At 45.0% G+C, this 19470-nt stretch overlaps 1 protein-coding gene, 3 non-coding genes and 20 pseudogenes across 4 annotated transcripts in view; 22 read left to right on the forward strand and 2 right to left on the reverse strand.

Annotated features, from left to right (window-relative positions):
* The window catches only part of LOC140294513 (protein NLRC3-like), a 1060349-nt gene that overhangs the window by 549360 nt on the left and 491519 nt on the right, over positions 1 to 19470 (reverse strand). The gene's annotated exons all lie outside the window — the stretch shown is intronic.
* On the reverse strand, positions 10040 to 10158 carry LOC140295985 (5S ribosomal RNA). Its single transcript, XR_011912920.1, has one exon. It is a non-coding gene; the product is annotated as a 5S ribosomal RNA (ribosomal RNA).
* On the forward strand, positions 10763 to 10881 carry LOC140288458 (5S ribosomal RNA). Its single transcript, XR_011912162.1, has one exon. It is a non-coding gene; the product is annotated as a 5S ribosomal RNA (ribosomal RNA).
* Positions 11151 to 11269, forward strand: LOC140289333 (5S ribosomal RNA; annotated as a pseudogene).
* On the forward strand, positions 11539 to 11647 carry LOC140292650 (5S ribosomal RNA; annotated as a pseudogene).
* On the forward strand, positions 11916 to 12034 carry LOC140309935 (5S ribosomal RNA; annotated as a pseudogene).
* Positions 12304 to 12422, forward strand: LOC140309940 (5S ribosomal RNA; annotated as a pseudogene).
* On the forward strand, positions 12692 to 12810 carry LOC140283078 (5S ribosomal RNA; annotated as a pseudogene).
* Positions 13080 to 13198, forward strand: LOC140278163 (5S ribosomal RNA; annotated as a pseudogene).
* On the forward strand, positions 13468 to 13586 carry LOC140295798 (5S ribosomal RNA; annotated as a pseudogene).
* Positions 13856 to 13974, forward strand: LOC140299735 (5S ribosomal RNA; annotated as a pseudogene).
* On the forward strand, positions 14244 to 14362 carry LOC140300413 (5S ribosomal RNA; annotated as a pseudogene).
* On the forward strand, positions 14632 to 14750 carry LOC140300246 (5S ribosomal RNA; annotated as a pseudogene).
* Positions 15020 to 15138, forward strand: LOC140269281 (5S ribosomal RNA; annotated as a pseudogene).
* On the forward strand, positions 15408 to 15526 carry LOC140315728 (5S ribosomal RNA; annotated as a pseudogene).
* Positions 16184 to 16302, forward strand: LOC140288213 (5S ribosomal RNA; annotated as a pseudogene).
* Positions 16572 to 16690, forward strand: LOC140289379 (5S ribosomal RNA; annotated as a pseudogene).
* Positions 16960 to 17078, forward strand: LOC140304554 (5S ribosomal RNA; annotated as a pseudogene).
* Positions 17348 to 17466, forward strand: LOC140288224 (5S ribosomal RNA; annotated as a pseudogene).
* On the forward strand, positions 17736 to 17854 carry LOC140289374 (5S ribosomal RNA; annotated as a pseudogene).
* LOC140295789 (5S ribosomal RNA) lies at positions 18124 to 18232 on the forward strand (annotated as a pseudogene).
* Positions 18502 to 18620, forward strand: LOC140298157 (5S ribosomal RNA). Its single transcript, XR_011913830.1, has one exon. It is a non-coding gene; the product is annotated as a 5S ribosomal RNA (ribosomal RNA).
* LOC140300336 (5S ribosomal RNA) lies at positions 18890 to 19008 on the forward strand (annotated as a pseudogene).
* LOC140269413 (5S ribosomal RNA) lies at positions 19278 to 19396 on the forward strand (annotated as a pseudogene).

Genomic DNA, 19470 nt, shown 5'->3' on the forward strand with positions numbered 1-19470 from the left:
GGAGTGCTTTTCAATTTGTATTTTTAGTGTTGGAGCTGAAACTTCACTGACTCATAAGTTTTGATCCCAGAACATCTGACGTTTAAAACGTTCACCAAACAGTCTGAGCTATTCCACTGAACCCTTTGCTCTGACTGTTGCACAGGCAGCAGTTTCATAATGAATCAGTCGGGTGTTTGAAGGAATGTTTCCATGACATTGAACTCAGAGCCGTCTCCATTGACCTCAACAGTAAATATCATCTTCCCCCGTCCACACAAGCTCTGTGAAGAATGTTTGCTGCAATTCTTCATTCACCATCCTGTCTCCTGTGTTACTAAGAACAGTAGTACTCTGAAAGTAGTTCTCTGAAAAGTAGATCATACACCAAATGAAGTTTGATTTATTCAAGCCTGCTCTTTAAAGTACAGAGCGATGTCACCTCCCAAACACAACCCTGTCCCTGGTTCTGAAGGAGAGGAGGATGTTAGCGGAGGGCCCTGCTTAGAGTCCTGCTTCAGTAAACTACAGCAACCAAGTAAACCTGCGACACTTCTGCTGGGATCAAATTGATCTATGAGTGCTTGAAGATTCAATAAAGAAAAACATTCAGCTATTTCCAGCTCTGTTAGCATGAAGAGAATCCCCTTTTCTCCCAAAAAGATCCCAGGTGTTGCTCTTGAGGTGTTTTTGTAAGTTTATCACACCAGGTGGTGAAATGATATGAGTCACTCTACAGTTGTTGTAGATTTCAGCTGAGATTCAAACTAAAAGACACATTTTGTGTCTGAAACAGTGAGAGACTATTCAAGTCGGACTGAAAGCAGATTCAGAGGGTTGTGATGTATGTTTTCTCCACCCAAATGAACTGTCAGACATGCAGCAGTGCTATGAAATCCACTTTAGAAGCTACAGTTATTGGACACAGTGAAAGCTGACCATCTTTGTGGCTGAGATGGAGGTGATCTTTGTGATGGTGGATGGTTGTATTGTTGCCTTCATGTTGACGAGCCGCTCTTGGTGTTGGATGAAGTCCCGCACGGTCTTGACGTTTATTTTAGGTAGGGGAATGCCAGCTTTGCAGAGAACAGGGTCATCCACTAAAATTGTATGCCTCCAGGATGGTCGTCTTCTCCGGACTGGTGCGTGACCCATGAGGACAATGCAGCCACAAAAGTTTCACCAGTGTGTACATTAGCATGTTGTGCTGAGCACTTGTGTTTTGTTTTGTTGTGCTGGTGCGTAGCGTTTGGCCATCTTTACTTTCTGTATCACAGCAGCATCAACAAGGTCGTCTCTTTTAGTGCGGCAGTACAGAGTGTTGCCCCAGTGCGTCCTGTACAGTTGATTGAACTGCTGAGGCTGCTTGTCGTGCTCCTCCACGGCATTCCAGGCTTCCAGGATATTGTTCCTCTGCTCGGTGGTGAGTGACAGCTTGTCCTCTGTCAGGCCAATGTCCAACAGAAGAGAGCAGAACTTTTCCAGCTGCTGAAAGCCAGGAAGAGGAGTTGGACTGCAGACATCCTCCTGTGCAAACAGTGACACACAAATGTTATGCCTGTTGCAGGTGTGATTTATCTAGTCTTATTTGATTTTCATCTGCTTCTGTCTCTTGTGACTGCAAGTTTTTTAGATTGTGTAACGTTATGTTGACTTTGCACACTACCACATTCACTTGTTAAGCTTTTTCCTCAGTGATTGTTTCCTTCTTCTGCACAAGCTTTAAATACTTTACTACTGTTATCACTGTTGTTTTAATGTCTAATTTAACTCCTGGCAAAGTGGCAACATTTGAAAACTCGTCTAACACTGGCTCATACGTAGCAGTTGAACGGCTTTAACTCCTAGAATAAAATGTACATCCACAACAACAAACAAACAGCTACTCACAAAGACTGGAAGGTGAGCACTAGCCATTTCACTGCTGGAGAGCCGGATGTGGGGCAGCACAGCACACAGCGCATTGTCACATCGTTCACGATGTCTGCGAGAGAAAAAGGGCCCGATTCTCCTGTACTCTGACTAAACAGGTATTCCAACCCCAGCAGCTCATTAGAGGGGACATCAGTGGGAGCCTGGAAGTTTTCCTCCACAGTCTCTCCGAACAGCTGCAGACAGCGGGTGTTGAGGCGGTCGATAAGCGGTGCAGAGTAGATTCTGTGGTGCCGTCCTTTTCCCCCAAACACTGCATCAGAGCGGCGGTCAGAATTCCACCGTGCAATGCCACTTATCAGATAGACCTGATAGGGCCGGGCTGCGCAGTGGGGACCTGAACATCCCAATAAAACACATGAGATGACTCACAGTGACACGTGTGACATTTTATAAATATCCACACTACACCTGTGTACCTGGGAGCATGTTGGGCAAAGTTTTGTGGAATCCTTCCAGGCTGTTGTTGCCACGCAGACATTTGTAGTAGGGCACATCCACTTTGTTGATGGTCGCTGTACGCGCCACCCTATACATGTAGATGTCTGGAGGATCCTGGATGCACTCCAGGTGTCGCCGCTGCGCCGCCCACATCTCATCAATGACCGCTGCAAATACAAATGACGTACAGACACACAAACCGATTGTTATGTACACTTTTTTATGACACACAACTAGTATTAATGTTGTAACTTTTAGTCAGGTCTTTATACCAGGTGTCTTGAAGAGGCTGACTCCACTCTCATCCAGCCCCGCGGGGCCTTTCAGTTCCTCAATGGCCAGGTTGATGAGCCTAAACGTTTCCTGCGCCCCTTGTGTGACCCGTCGCACGTCATGTTTCAGCTGCTCCCTGGAAATAAAAAGGCGGATGACGTCCTCATCTGTCACAGCCTTCAGAGCTGTCGGGTCCTTGGCTCTGACAGCCTTGATGAGGAGCTCCATGTCTGCTCGGCTGTACGCCAGCACCGCCCCAGCAAGTGCAGACTTGAACACTGCGTACTTGGAGTGAGACTCTGTGCGGACGGCTGCATCGAAACGGTGAATCCAGTGAAAGATGTGCAGACGCACAACCATTCCACTGTCCACCCAAGACTGGAACAAAGTCTCCACAGCTGTTGGGCCCTGTGCACGGCAACACCCACGGTCCACATTCAGGATGCTGGGGACAGGTTGGTTGGCCAGCCGAAACCTCTCCATTACTCCACGGCACATAGGTCCCAGCTTCTCTGTGGACTCCTCACAGGTCAGCACAAAGGTCACTATCTGGGAGTATTCATTTCCAACGCTGGTGAACCTGAGCCGTGACCCTCACCAGACAGCTTCTTCACTACCTAAAAAACATTTGGAGTTTGCATCCCAACTTAGTTGCTTGTTCTTCTATAATTTAACAGTGCATGACAACATGTTTATAATAGGAAATGTGTTCTGTATGCCACAATCTATGATTGCGTTTTGATTTACATACTTTCTTGGTGGAATCCATCTTTAGCACAGTGCCAAAAGTGGAGAGGATCTGGCTCCTGTAGTCCTGCACGTTGTCGGCCTCTGCCAGCAGGAAGGCGTGGCGCAGGAGCCGTGCAGACGGGAGATCTCTTGGAGGAGGCGGAGCCTGAAATGTGTGACCTACTGCAGAAACAATCCCTCCAGGTTTCACTAAGCTCATAAGGAGTGTGGTGTACAGGTCTTTGCACTGAAGGTGCTTCTCCGTGTGGTTTTCCTGTATCTGACGCCACACCTGGACCATAGTGTTCCCTTCGGTTCGGTCCCTCAGAAGACGCACAGCATTCTTGTCCACACCACGCCTGTTAGTGGAGGAAAAATTGGTAACTTTAGGTCGGTTCGAATAACTTCTTTAAAGACACGTGCACACACGATGCTGAGTGAACTCAGGCAGGGAAACAGCTTGATGTGCCTCGCTCAGTTGTGTTATAATAACAGGATCCCATGCAAGCCACCGACCTATTGTACCACCTTCTCCACCCCTGGCTGACTTTGTGCAAGGCCCACAGCACAGGACCTCTGTCAGCATCGTGTACCAGTTGGATACGTCACAAATGTGACGTACCTGGAGTACAGATCAGGGAACAATATATAATCACAATAATGATAATAACATAAAACAATATATAATCAAATTAAGATGATTTTCAAGGAACTTTTCCTTTTACATGTTTAGATACAATGTAATCATTATTCAACCATGATGTTTTTACTCTAACACAGCTGAATTGAGTTATACCCGGTGGTGGTAGCCAGACTTGTACAGGTACACATTACGACCCTTTCCAACACACTCATCGCCACGAGGACACTTCAGGTAACATCTCCAGACTCCTACAGGGCGCCATGCAAAGACACGGCTGTGGAAAAACGGGTGTGGTACAGGCAGAGCACCTCCGACGAAGCCTGGAGGTTCTGGAGCGGAAAACCACATGCGGTCTGACTTCATCACCCTTCGCCTCTTGAGCACACCTGTGATGTCCTTGTAGATTTGAACGGCAGTGAAGAGACCTCTCTCTGTGTCCTCCTTTAGCCATGAAATGTCAGCTGCTGGAATGCCATTTGGGTTTTCCCAAAGACGTACCCAGCCCTCTAACTCCACCTGTAACACGCACAACACGTACAAAGCAAAGTTGTTATTATTTGTAACATGAAATGATACACATGGCGCACAGTTTAAAGAAGCGTCTCACACTTATGTTTGCGGTGGACTCAGGCAGCTTGGGTGGTGCGGTGGACTCAGGCTGCTTGGGTGGTGCGGTGGACTCAGGCTGCTTGGGTGGTGCGGTGGACTCAGGCAGTTTGGGTGGTGCGGTGGACTCAGGCAGCTTGGGTGGTGCGATGGACTCAGGCAGCTTGGGTGGTGCGGTGGACTCTGGCAGCTTGGGTGGTGCGGTGGACTCTGGCAGCTTGGGTGGTGCGGTGGACTCAGGCAGCTTGGGTGGTGCGGTGGACTCAGGCTGCTTGGGTGGTGCGGTGGACTCTGGCAGCTTGGGTGGTGCGGTGGACTCTGGCAGCTTGGGTGGTGCGGTGGACTCTGGCAGCTTGGGTGGTGCGGTGGACTCAGGCAGCTTGGGTGGTGCGGTGGACTCAGGCTGCTTGGGCAGTGAAGAGGGGTGAAAAAGCCTTTGGAAAACACTGGAGTCTGGCAGCTTTACCTTGTCTTAGACTCCTGGGACTGGGTAGAGTCTAAAAATTTATCACATTTTTTTATCTTATATTATGACTTATTTACATAAAACTACTTCATATAAATTGACTGATGTGTCTTACTTACGTTCCACAGCCTCACATGCAGCTACCATCTCAGCTTCATCACCGGGCCATAATGAAGGACTATACTTAGAGGTGCTTTCCTGCAGTTGCTGGACAATAAGGCAGTGTAACAATCAGAATGTATGATATACCATGTTTCACTTACCAAACACAAACAAGCATACTTACAACACTAAACACTCAACACTTAGTTGATGAAATACCACCTATTTGAGTATTTGTTATTTTCTGTGTAATTCTAAACTTTCTCTTTCTGAACACTTACTTTCTCCTTCTCATAAATATACTTTCTGAACCTCTTCATCGTCACACTTGTGATGTGGGTCACCGGTGTGTTCAACCACCTCCTCACTGAGCTGTAGGCCTTCTGTGCTCTGTCTCTCTCGCTGTCAGTGAACTGCTCTGGCTTTTTCTTTAATCTTCCATGCTGACTGTAGAGCTCCCACATCTCCTGAAAGCTGCTGTCCTCGAAGCCTTTCTGACCATAGATGCACCTGTCGATGTTTGCCTCAAGGACAATGGAGACTTGTGGGAAGCTCTCTGCATACTCAGCGAGGAAGTCTTTCACCCACTGGTTCACTGCCTCTCCTCTCTTTTGTGTGCTTGACTTCTCTACCCTGTGCTTGTCAATTATGCTGGAATGATATATATTACTTTAATTCAAACAAGCATCATTTATATCATCTGACTGTGACAAACAAATTAGTACTTGAACCAAGAATGAAACAGATGTGTAAATATGCCACCAAATTTCGCATATTATATATATATATATATATATCCTGAGCGTGCCTGAGGCGACTGTGGAAAGGAACGACTCCCATTTAACAGGAAGAAACCTCTTGCAGAACCAGACTCAGGAAGGGTGGCTAAAAAAAAAAAACCAATTTGCTTTAAACCTTTATATTGTCAGGCATTTGCATGACTAAGAGCATAGTTTGCCTGTGGAAGGGGTTCCATGGTGTAAAGGTCAGCACTCTGGACTTTGAATCCAGTGATCCGAATTCAAATCTCAGTGGAACCTTCAGGTGTGCGCTGTCATGGTTGTGTTCTGGAAAGAAGATGAGTGGATGAGGTTAGTCAGTTGTCAAGTCACACCAGAGTGTGTGATTGACCAATTCCAAAGAGAGGGCTTAAATTGGTTAATATTGAAAAAGTGGAATATTCAGCTGAGAGGGTCTGTGCTATTTGCCTTCTCACCTCTGTGTGTCACTAATTGAATCTATTTGATTTCTTCTTGCATATTCATTTGCAATGCATATATTTTTCCATGCTCTCCATTTGGAATTTGGACACAGAAGCCAAAGGAGAAGGAAACAGGAAAAACAATCCCATGGTAACAATCAGCGACAAGGAGAACTACTCAAAAGCCTGCATAATTAACCCGGTGCCCACCCATGGGCCAACCAATCATCCAATCAAGGAGCAGCAATTTCTGCCGGCCGGGATCTGAGCGTCAACTCCATGCGGTGCGCACAAGTTGGTACTGATTTATGAAAAAGAGGATTGTACAATTTTACTCCTTGGTATGGATACTCTTTCAAAAAAGTCCAAAAAAATTAAATATGTGGTTGACAAAACTGTGTGACTCAGTCCTTCAACACAAAAGGCAGGCAAAGGAAAATCAGCTGTCCTCTCTATCTAATCATGGGAGGATGGCCTGACTACGATCAGGGACCTGAGCAGCAAAGAATAGATAGACATGATAAATAGTTATATATATGTACACACTAGTCTCCAATACTACTATGATAAAAAGAGATCCAATGTACAGGTCCAAGTTGTACAGGAATGTGTTGTAGAAAGTTGTTCTATATTTTTGTTGTAAATTCACAACAGGTTTCATCATCTGCTAATCCTGGAGGAGACACTAGTTGGAAAGGAATTTATTAATAAAAATAAAAATGCTTATATTATAAGACTGAAACACCCTTGAACAGCAGATCACTGTAAAGACATACATATAATATTGTGATTATGTCAGTGGAAATGTAAAGTCAACAATATTGTTGACTTTACATTTCTTTTAACATCTTGTAAAAATATAACAATGTAAACATAAAAACAGCAACCTCAAAACAAAACATAGCATGTTACCTGGATGGAAAACCATGCGTCTCTACAGCCTGAAGGAAGAAATCTTAGGCTGTTGATGCCTTGTTGTTATTGGCAGCGTGTCGGTACATGATCTTTGTGAGCATTTGGAAAACATAAAAACCACAGAAACACATTAAACATTAACTACAATAATATAAGAATAATAAATGAATGAACTATTGTTCCATGTGTGATGTTAGACTTAAAGCTATACTTACCTTTCTGGCATGTAGCACAGCACTTAGTAAAAATTTAAACATGAACAACTCCCCCTCCCTCCAAAGTCTCCCCCTCTTCCCCCTGCCTGACCTGTGACGCTCCCCTCCTCCCTGACGTGTGAGGTGAGAAAGTGATGGTGCGTTCCATCTCCCCCGGATGTCGGAGCGGAGAATGTTGTCAAGTTATCAGCGGTCCAGTTACCACGTCCATCAAGGCTATTCTTGTGCTTGCCGTGTCCGAATATAAACAACTTGTGATCTACCAGGCTAATGTTAGCACGGCCTGCGTTGTAGTTCGTGTGTAGTTTCAACACCTGTTGGCTTGCTTTTACATTTTAGTGTGCCATAAGCTTATTAGGAGCATTTTAAGATTACAAAAGAAAAGTGTAAAAATGCCAGAAAGAAAAGTATAGCTTTAACAAAATTAAGTTGAATATTATATCACACACTATAATCTCCATGGGGACACTGACCTTTCTTAAAGAGACATGTATTCCAAACATTACCACACCATATCTGTGAAATAAAAATGTATCAATTGTTTAATGCAGCTACATCGTGGTCCATTACACCAGATTCCAGAAATCTGCAGAATGTATGCCATAGACCATTTTTTAAATCAATATATAAATATATAATGTCCATGTGATGTCCTTTGCTGTCAGCTTACCTGATCAACTTGTGGTTGGTATCTATATGTACGAGTGACAGAGGAGCTGCGACATTGTAGGTCCTTCTCACAACACATCCGAGGCTTGTCATTCTCTGTAGTATTCTTAGACTATCAACCCGGTGCATCGAATCCCACACTCTGTCCACTGAACTCTGTGGCCTAAAGCCCTAAGACGACCTTTTACCATTCTGTGACCTGTAGGAAAAGAAGTGAAAACCACTTTTATTTAAGATATATTGATTGATAATCATGTGAACAAACAATTTAGGCATTTAACTTTTTCTCAGGTATACATGCTATGATGACCGTTGTTAAGATAATGTCCAGGACTCTCCACTAAGGCACAGACTAGAAAATTGAAAAAATAATATTGATAGCCTTTAGGCTATAAAAATAGCAGTCATTAAAGTAGCCGGCCCTCAGCTAGACTTAGTTGTGGAGGCTATATGGCCGGCAGCCGGTGCCTGTGGAAAGCCCGGTCATTTCAAATGTTACTATTATGACACAAATCTTTTTATAATGCTATGGACAAGTGCATGATATAATGCAAATAAAAACTTTCTGTAAAAAGCACCAACCCAAATTCTGGGAGTCTTGCTTGATGGCAGAGACCAAGCTGTCAAGTTCATCATCTGTCATTTTACTGTAGCCTTCCCTTTTTGAGAGGCCCCACTGTCGCATTCTGCGTTTCAGTGTTCTCACTGACACACCAGCAGTGTGGAAATACAGGGGGCAGAGAGGTCAATTTCAATCAAATGCTGGACGTGGTCTTTGGAAAAAAACATATGCCGGCTTGTTCACAGATACGAGACTTGTGTTCTTTTCAATGATTTTTACTGTGGTCTTCATCGTCGGCTTTCACCACAAGTACACCGTAGAACTGATAAAACACAAATGATGTACAAATATTACATTACACAAGTCTCAACTAAAAGAAAATATATTATTTACAAACACAAACTTACATACCACTTCGGCCTGCAAGTGGACAAACCGGTAAACTTAAAACCGCTTATGGTCTTCGTTGATTGCTTTCTTAATTGGATCCATATCAATGATACCAGTTTACCGGACCGCTTTTTAAAACCGGAAGTGACATCACGGTCACCTTAAACTAAACTTATCAAGTTTTAACTTTTAACTTTTACCTAACACCAAATGTTATTAACTATATCCTTTAAACATTGCTAAACAATAAATATAAACATCAAAACACTTAAAACAAACGTGTTATACGGACTTCCTCTATGGCCATAAAATCATAGCTGCATCTAGTGGAGAAACATAAATATAACTGCCGTTAAATTGCCTATTTGACAGTTTAAAGTGGCTGCACGTGCACTTTTTCTATCTGGCCTCAATACATTTCTGAAATGTATTCATTTGTGTTTGGAAAACATTGGAAACTTTATTTCTGAGCCCACATCAGTGGGTTCTGGTTGTTAACACATAGATGAGGAGACAGTTCAGTGTGTGAGGATAAAAGAAGAGGAGAACCTGGGACATCTGAGCAGATCTGGGATCAGCACCTTGGATATCAGCAGGGATTCTTAGGAAGGAAGGAAATGGGATGAATCTGCAGACTGCAGGAAGATCTGTTAACAGTCTGCAGACTAACGTGAGACAATAATATTTGTGTGTGTTTGGTATCCAGAAGAATTCAGACAGATGAAGTCACTGTGAGCTGAGCAGTGCTGGAAGATGATATGAATGAGTGACCTAAATGAGGTTTATGTGTGCGCTCATTTCCAGTGTTTGACAAAGATTGAAAAGTGAATTTATTTGACTGATTCCTTCCCAATGTGATGTATGTCAAGAAGCTGTCTGTGTTGAGTGAGCAGCAGCGCCTCCTGCAGGTGTAAAAAACTTACAGCACCTCGTATTCCCAGACGGTCTCCCATCCAAGTACTATCCAGGTCCGACCCTGCTTAGCTTCCAAGATCGGACGAGATCAGGCGTGTTCAGGGTGGTATGGCCGTAAGCGAGATAATCAGTCTGAAATTAGCTTTTTATAGATGCTGAAACAACATCTATTACTGTGTTCTGTCTTCTAAAATATAATGTAACTGTTTAAAAATGAGCAATTTGTGATGATTTCATCTAACTAAGCAGCCTCGGTCTCTCTGTGTGACGCTGAACACAAAACTACACACAGGGAACAGAAGAGGTCGACAGACACAAAGTTATCTGAGAGTCTCACTTTCAGCTGCAGAGAACCAACACAAGAGAAGAACATGTGCAGGATCAACATCAGCCTCTCAAGCCAATTATGTGAAAAACTAGAAGAAACATATGGTTCCAGCAGCTATATAATAGATATTTGTCACGGTGACTTTTGCTTACAGCCAAACCACCCTGAACACGTCCGATCTTGGACACATGAGGAAATTGGTCATCTTCAGCTGCTGCTGCTTTGTTGGCAGACATGAAGTGATCTGAGAGTCTCAGTTTCAGCTGCAGAGAATAATCACTTCAGGGAAGAAGATGTGCCCACTACAAGTCAGCCTTTCTCGGCAATTATCTGGTTACATAGAGGAACTGTATGATTCCAGTACCTATATAATGCACATTTGTGACAGACATTGTTGCTTACGGCCACACCACCCTGGAAATACCCGACCTCGTCTGATCTCGGAAGCCAAGCAGGGTTGGGCCTGGTTAGTACTTGGATGGGAGACCGCTTGGGAATACCAGGTGCTGTAAGCTTTTTCTCTTCTCTCTACCCCCTGCATGTCTTTTGTTGCAACGTCTGATCACCCTGTGACACATGAGGAAGTTGGTCATCTTCAGCTGCTGCTGCTTTGTTGGCAGACACGAAGTGATCTGAGAGTCTCAGTTTCAACTACAGATAATAATCACGACAGGGAAGAAGATGTGCACACTACGCATCAGCCTTTCTCGGCAATTATCTGGTTACATAGAGGAACTGTATGATTCCAGTACCTATATAATGCACATTGTTCACAGACATTGTTGCTTACGGCCACACCACCCTGAACATCCCTGACCTCGTCTGATCTAGGAATCCAAGCAGGGTTGGGCCTGGTTAGTACTTGGATGGGAGACTGCTTGGGAATACCAGGTGCTGTCAGCTTTTTCTCTTCTCTCGACCACCTGCATGTCTTTTGTTGCAACGTCTGATGACCCTGTGACACATGAGGAAGTTGGTCATCTTCAGCTGCTGCTGCTTTGTTGGCAGACACGAAGTGATCTGAGAGTCTCAGTTTCAACTACAGATAATAATCACATCAGGGATGAAGATGTGCCCACTACATATCAGCCTTTCTCGGCAATTATCTGGTTACATCGAGGAACTGTATGATTCCATTACCTATATAATGCACATTTGTCAAAGACATTGTTGCTTACGGCCACACCACCCTGAAAATACCTGATCTCGGAAGCCAAGCAGGGTTGGGCCTGGTTAGTACTTGGATGGGAGACTGCTTGGGAGTACCAGGTGCTTTAAGCTTTTTCTCTTCTCACTACCCCCTGCATGTTTTTTTTGCAACGTCTGATCACCCTGTGACACATGAGTAAGTTGGTCATCTTCAGCTGCTGCTGCTATGTTGGCACACACGAAGTGATCTGAGAGTCTCAGTTTCCGCTGGAGAGAATAATCACGACAGGGAAGAAGATGTGCCCAATACGCATCAGCCTTTCTCGCTAATTATGTGGTTACAAAGAGGAACTGTATGATTCCAGTACCTATATAATGCACATTTGTCAAAGACATTGTTGCTTACGGCCACACCACCCTGAATATGCCCGACCTCGTTTAATCCCGGAAGTCAAGCAGGGTTGGGCCTGGTTAGTACTTGGGTGGGAGACTGCTTGGGAATACCAGGTGCTGTAAGCTTTTTCTCTTCTCTCTACCACCTGCATGTCTTTTGTTGCAACGTCTGATCACCCTGTGAAACATGAGGAAGTTGGTCATCTTCAGCTGCTGCTGCTTTGTTGTTAGACACGAAGTGATCTGAGAGTCTTAGTTTCAACTGCAGGTAATAATCACATCAGGGATGAAGATGTGCCCACTACATATCAGCCTTTCTCGGCAATTATCTGGTTACATAGAGTAACCGTATGATTCCAGTACCTATATAATGCACATTGTTCACAGATATTGTTGCTTACGGCCACACCACCCTGAATATGCCCGACCTCGTTTAATCCCGGAAGTCAAGCAGGGTTGGGCCTGGTTAGTACTTGGGTGGGAGACTGCTTGGGAATACCAGGTGCTGTAAGCTTTTTCTCTTCTCTCTACCACCTGCATGTCTTTTGTTGCAACGTCTGATCACCCTGTGACACATGAGGAAGTTGGTCATCTTCAACTGCTGCTGCTTTGTTGGCAGACACGAAGTGATCTGAGAGTCTCAGTTTCAACTGCAGGTAATAATCACATCAGGGATGAAGATGTGCCCTCTACATATCAGCCTTTCTCGGCAATTATCTGGTTACATAGAGGAACTGTATGATTCTAGTAGCTATATAATGCACATTTGTGACAGACATTGTTACTTACGGCCACACCACCCTGAATATGCCCGACCTCGTCTGATATTGGAAGCCAAGCAGGGTTGGGCTTGGTTAGTACTTGGATGGGTGACTGCTTGGGAATACCATGTGCTGTAAGATTTTTCTCTTCTCTCTACCACCTGCATGTCTCTTGTTGCAACGTCTGATCACCCTGTGACACATGAGGAAGTTGGTCATCTTCAGCTGCTGCTGCTTTGTTGGCAGACACAAAGTGATCTGAGAGTCTCAGTTTCAACTGCAGTTAATAATCACATCAGGGAAGAAGATGTGCCCACTACAAGTTAGCCTTTCTCTGCAAATATCTGGTTACATAGAGTAACCGTATGATTCCAGTACCTATATAATGCACATTGTTCACTGATGTTGTTGCTTACGGCCACACCACCCTGAATATACCCCACCTCGTCTGATCCCAGAAGCCAAGCAGGGTTGGGCCTGGTTAGTACTTGGATGGGAGACCGCTTGGGAATACCAGGTGCTGTAAGCGTTTTCTCTTCTCACTACCCCCTTCATGTTTTTTGTTGCAACGTCTGATCACCCTGTGACACATGAGTAAGTTGGTCATCTTCAGCTGCTGCTGCTATGTTGGCAGACACGAAGTGATCTGAGAGTCTCAGTTTCCGCTGGAGAGAATAATCACGACAGGGAAGAAGATGTGCCCAATACGCATCAGCCTTTCTCGGCAATTATCTGGTTACATAGAGGAACTGTATTATTCCAGTACCTATATAATGCACATTTGTGACAGACATTGTTGCTTATGGCCACACAACCCTGAATATGGCCGACCTCGTCTGATCTTGGAAGCCAAGCAGGTTTGGTCCTGGTTAGTACTTGGATGGGAGACCGCTTGCGAATACCAGGTGCTGTAAGCTTTTTCTCTTCTCTCTACCACCTGCAAGTCTTTTGTTGCAACGTCTGATCACCCTGTGACACATGAGAAAGTTGGTCATCTTCAGCTGCTGCTGCTTTGTTGGCAGACACGAAGTGATCTGAGAGTCTCAGTTTCAACTGCAGGTAATAATCACATCAGGGATGAAGATGTGCCCACTACATATCAGCCTTTCTCGGCAATTATCTGGTTACAAAGAGTAACCGTATGATTCCAGTACCTATATAATGCACATTGGTGACAGCCATTGTTGCTTACGGCCACACCACCCTGAATATGCCTGACCTCGTCTGATCTCGGAAGCCAAGCAAGGTTGGGCCTGGGTAGTACTTGGATGGGAGACTGCTTGGGAATGCCAGGTGCTGTAAGCTTTTTCTCTTCTCACTACCCCCTGCATGTTTTTTGTTGCAACGTCTGATCACCCTGTGACACAAGAGGAAGTTGGTCATCTTCAGCTGCTGCTGCTTTGTTGGCAGACACGAAGTGATCTGAGAGTCTCAGTTTCAACTGCAGGTAATAATCACATCAGGGATGAAGATGTGCCCACTACATATCAGCCTTTCTCGGCAATTATCTGGTTACAAAGAGTAACCGTATGATTCCAGTACCTATATAATGCACATTGTTCACACATATTGTTACTTACGGCCACACCACCGTGAAAATACCCGACCTCGACTGATCTCGGAAGCCAAGCAGGGTTGGGCCTGGTTAGTACTTGGATGGGAGACTGCTTGGGAATACCAGGTGCTGTAAGCTTTTTCTCTTCTCACTACCCCCTGCATGTTTTTTGTTGCAACGTCTGATCACCCTGTGACACATGAGTAAGTTGGTCATCTTCAGCTGCTGCTGCTTTGTTGGCAAACACGAAGTGATCTGAGAGTCTCAGTTTCCGCTGGAGAGAATAATCACGACAGGGAAGAAGATGTGCCCAATACGCATCAGCCTTTCTCGGCAATTATCTGGTTACATAGAGTAACCGTATGATTCCAGTAACTATATAATGCACATTTGTGACAGCCAATTTTGCTTACGGCCACACCACCCTGAATATCCCCGACCTCGTCTAATCTCGGAAGCCAAGCAGGGTTGGGCCTGGTTAGTACTTGGATGGGAGACCGCTTGGGGATACCAGGTGCTGTAAGCTTTTTCTCTTCTTTCTGCCACCTGCATGTCTTTTGTTGCAACGTCTGATCACCCTGTGACACATGAGGAAGTTGGTCATCTTCAGCTGCTGCTGCTTTGTTGGCAGACATGAAGTGATCTGAGAGTCTCAGTTTCAACTGCAGTTAATAATCACATCAGGGATGAAGATGTGCCCACTACATATCAGCCTTTCTCAGCAATTATCTGGTTACAAAGAGTAACCGTATGATTCCAGTACCTATATAATGCACATTGTTCACAGATATTGTTGCTTACGGCCACACCACCCTGAACATGCCTGACCTCGTCTGATCTCGGAGGCCAAGCAGGGTTGGGCCTGGTTAGTACTTGGATGTGAGACCGCTTTGGAATACCAGGTGCTGTAAGCTTTTTCTCTTCTCTCTACCACGTGCATGTCTTTTGTTGCAACGTCTGATCACCCTGTGACACATGAGGAAGTTGGTCATCTTCAGCTGCTGCTGCTTTGTTGGCAGACATGAAGTGATCTGAGAGTCTCAGTTTCAACTGCAGTTAATAATCACATCAGGGATGAAGATGTGCCCACTACTTATCAGCCTTTCTCGGCAATTATCTGGTTACAAAGAGTAACCGTATGATTCCAGTACCTATATAATGCACATTGTTCACAGATAGATTTGCTTACGGCCACACCAGCCTGAACATCCCCAACCTCGTCTGATCTCGGAAGCCAAGCAGGGTTGGGCCTGGTTAGTACTTGGATGGGAGACTACTTGGGAATACCAGGTGCTGTAAGCTTTATCTCTTCTCTCTGCCACCTGCATGTCTTTTGTTGCAACGTCTGATCACCCTGTGACACATGAGGAAGTTGGTAATCTTCAGCTGCTGCTGCTTTATTGGCAGACACGAAGTGATCTGAGAGTCTCAGTTTCAACTGCAGATAATAATCACATAAGTGATTAAGATGTGACCACTACATATCATTCTTTCTCTGCAATTATCTGGTTACATCGAGTAACCATATGATTCCAGTACCTATATAATGCACATTTGTGACAGACATTGTTGCTTAAAGCCACACCACCCTGAACATGACTGACGTCGTCTGATCTGGGAAGCCAAGCAGGATTGGGCCTGGTTAGTACTTGGATGGGAGACTACTTGGGAATACCAGGTGCTGTAAGCTTTTTCTCTTCTCTCTAGCACCTGCATGTCTTTTGTTGCAACGTCTGATGACCCTGTGACACATGAGGAAGTTGGTCATCTTCAGCTGCTGCTGCTTTGTTGGCAGACACGAAGTGATCTGAGAGTCTCAGTTTCAACTACAGATAATAATCACGACAGGGAAGAAGATGTGCCCACTATGCATCAGCCTTTCTCGGCAATTATCTGGTTACATAGAGGAACTGTATGATTCCAGTACCTATATAATGCACATTTGTCACAGACATTGTTGCTTACGGCCACACCACCCTGAACATCCCTGACCTCGTCTGATCTAGGAATCCAAGCAGGGTTGGGCCTGTTTAGTACTTGGATGGGAGACCGGTTGGGAAAACCAGGTGCTGTAAGCTTTTTCTCTTCTCTCTACCACCTGCATGTCTTTTGTTGCAACGTCTGATCACCCTGTGACACATGAGGAAGTTGGTCATCTTCAGCTTCTGCTGCTTTGTTGGCAGACATGAAGTGATCGCAGAGTCTCAGTTTCCGCTGGAGAGAATAATCACATCAGGGATTAAGATGTGCCCACTACATATCAGCCTTTCTCTGCAATTATCTGGTTACATAGAGTAACCGTATGATTCCAGTACCTATATAATGCACATTGTTCACAGATATTGCTGCTTACAGCCACACCACCCTGAATATGCCCAACCTCGTCTGATGTCGGAAGCCAAACAGGGTTGGGCCTGGTTAGTACTTGGATGGGAGACTCCTTGGGAATACCAGGTGCTGTCAGCTTTTTCTCTTCTCTCGACCACCTGCATGTCTTTTGTTGCAACGTCTGATCACCCTGTGACACATGAGGAAGTTGGTCATCTTCAGCTGCTGTTGCTTTGTAGGCAGACACGAAGTGATCTGAGAGTCTCAGTTTCAACTGCAGGTAATAATCACATCAGGGATTAAGATGTGCCCACTACATATCAGCCTTTCTCGGCAATTATCTGGTTACATATAGTAACCGTATGATTCCAGTACCTATATAATGCACATTTGTGACAGACATTGTTGCTTACAGCCACACCACCCTGAATATGCCCCACCTCGTCTGATCTCGGAAGCCAAGCAGGGTTGGGCCTGGTTAGTACTTGGATGGGAGACCACTTGGGAATACCAGGTGCTTTAAGCTTTTTCTCTTCTCTCTACCACATGCATGTCTTTTGTTGCAACGTCTGATCACCCTGTGACACATGAGGAAGTTGGTCATCTTCAGCTGCTGCTGCTTTGTTGGCAGACACGAAGTGATCTGAGAGTCTCAGTTTCAACTACAGATAATAATCACGACAGGGAAGAAGATGTGCCCACTACGCATCAGCCTTTCTCGGCAATTATCTGGTTACATAGAGGAACTGTATGATTCCAGTACCTATATAATGCACATTTGTCACAGACACTGTTGCTTACGGCCACACCACCCTGAACATCCCTGACCTCGTCTGATCTAGGAATCCAAGCAGGGTTGGGCCTGTTTAGTACTTGGATGGGAGACCGGTTGGGAAAACCAGGTGCTGTAAGCTTTTTCTCTTCTCTCTACCACCTGCATGTCTTTTGTTGCAACGTCTGATCACCCTGTGACACATGAGGAAGTTGGTCATCTTCAGCTTCTGCTGCTTTGTTGGCAGACATGAAGTGATCGCAGAGTCTCAGTTTCCGCTGGAGAGAATAATCACATCAGGGATTAAGATGTGCCCACTACATATCAGCCTTTCTCTGCAATTATCTGGTTACATAGAGTAACCGTATGATTCCAGTACCTATATAATGCACATTGTTCACAGATATTGCTGCTTACAGCCACACCACCCTGAATATGCCCAACCTCGTCTGATGTCGGAAGCCAAACAGGGTTGGGCCTGGTTAGTACTTGGATGGGAGACTGCTTGGGAATACCAGGTGCTGTCAGCTTTTTCTCTTCTCTCGACCACCTGCATGTCTTTTGTTGCAACGTCTGATGACCCTGTGACACATGAGGAAGTTGGTCATCTTCAGCTGCTGCTGCTTTGTTGGCAGACACGAAGTGATCTGAGAGTCTCAGTTTCAACTGCAGATAATAATCACGTCAGGGAAGAAGATGTGCCCACTACAAGTTAGCCTGTCTCGGCAATTATCTGGTTACATAGAGTAACCGTATGATTCCAGTACCTATATAATGCACATTGTTCACAGATATTGATACTTACGGCCACACCACCATGAATATACCTGATCTCGGAAGCCAAGCAGGTTTGGGCCTGGTTAGTACTTGGATGGGAGACCGCTTGGGAATACCAGGCGCTGTAAGCTTTTTCTCTTCCCTCTACCACCTGCATGTCTTTTGTTGCAATGTCTGATGACCCTGTGACACATGAGGAAGTTGGTCATCTTCAGCTGCTGCTGCTTTGTTGGCAGACACGAAGTGATCTGAGAGTCTCAGTTTCCGCTGGAGAGAATAATGACCACAGGGAAGAAGATGTGCCCAATACGCATCAGCCTTTCTCGGCAATTATCTGGTTACATAGAGGAACCGTATGATTCCAGTACCTATATAATGCACATTGTTCACAGATAGATTTGCTTACGGCCACACCACCCTGAACATGCCCAACCTCGTCTGATCTCGGAAACCAAGCAGGGTTGGGCCAGGTTAGTACTTGGATGGGAGACTACTTGGGAATACCAGGTGCTGTAAGCTTTTTCTCTTCTCTCTACCACCTGCATGTCTTTTGTTTCAACGTCTGATCACCCTGTGACACATGAGGAAGTTGGTCATTTTAGGCTGCTGTTGCTTTGTAGGCAGACACGAAGTGATCTGAGACTCTCAGTTTCAACTGCAGGTAATAATCACATCAGGGATGAAGATGTGCCCACTACATATCAGCCTTTCTCGGCAATTATCTGGTTACATAGAGTAACCGTATGATTCCAGTACCTATATAATGCACATTTGTGACAGACATTGTTGCTTACAGCCACACCACCCTGAATATGCCCAACCTCGTCTGATCTCGGAAGCCAAGCAGGGTTGGGCCTGGTTAGTACTTGGATGGGAGACCGCTTGGGAATACCAGGTGCTTTAAGCTTTTTCTCTTCTCTCTACCACATGCATGTCTTTTGTTGCAACGTCTGATCACCCTGTGACACATGAGGAAGTTGGTCATCTTCAGCTGCTGCTGCTTTGTTGGCAGACACGAAGTGATCTGAGAGTCTCAGTTTCAACTACAGGTAGTAATCACATCAAGGATGAAGATATGCCCACTACATATCAGCCTTTCTTGGCAATTATCTGGTTACATAGAGGAACTGTATGATTCCAGTACCTATATAATGCACATTTGTCACAGACATTGTCGCTTACGGCCAAACCACCCTGAAGATGCACAACCTCGTCTGATCTCGGAAGCCAAGCAGGGTTGGGCCTGGTTAGTACTTGGATGGGAGACTGTTTGGGAATACCAGGTGCTGTAAGCTTTTTCTCTTCTCTCTAGCACCTGCATGTCTTTTGTTGCAACGTCTGATGACCCTGTGACACATGACAAAGTTGG

This window comes from Leuresthes tenuis, unplaced genomic scaffold (assembly GCF_036924035.1).
Source record: "Leuresthes tenuis unplaced genomic scaffold, fLeuTen1.0.hap1 SCAF_1, whole genome shotgun sequence".
NCBI lineage: Eukaryota > Metazoa > Chordata > Actinopteri > Atheriniformes > Atherinopsidae > Leuresthes > Leuresthes tenuis.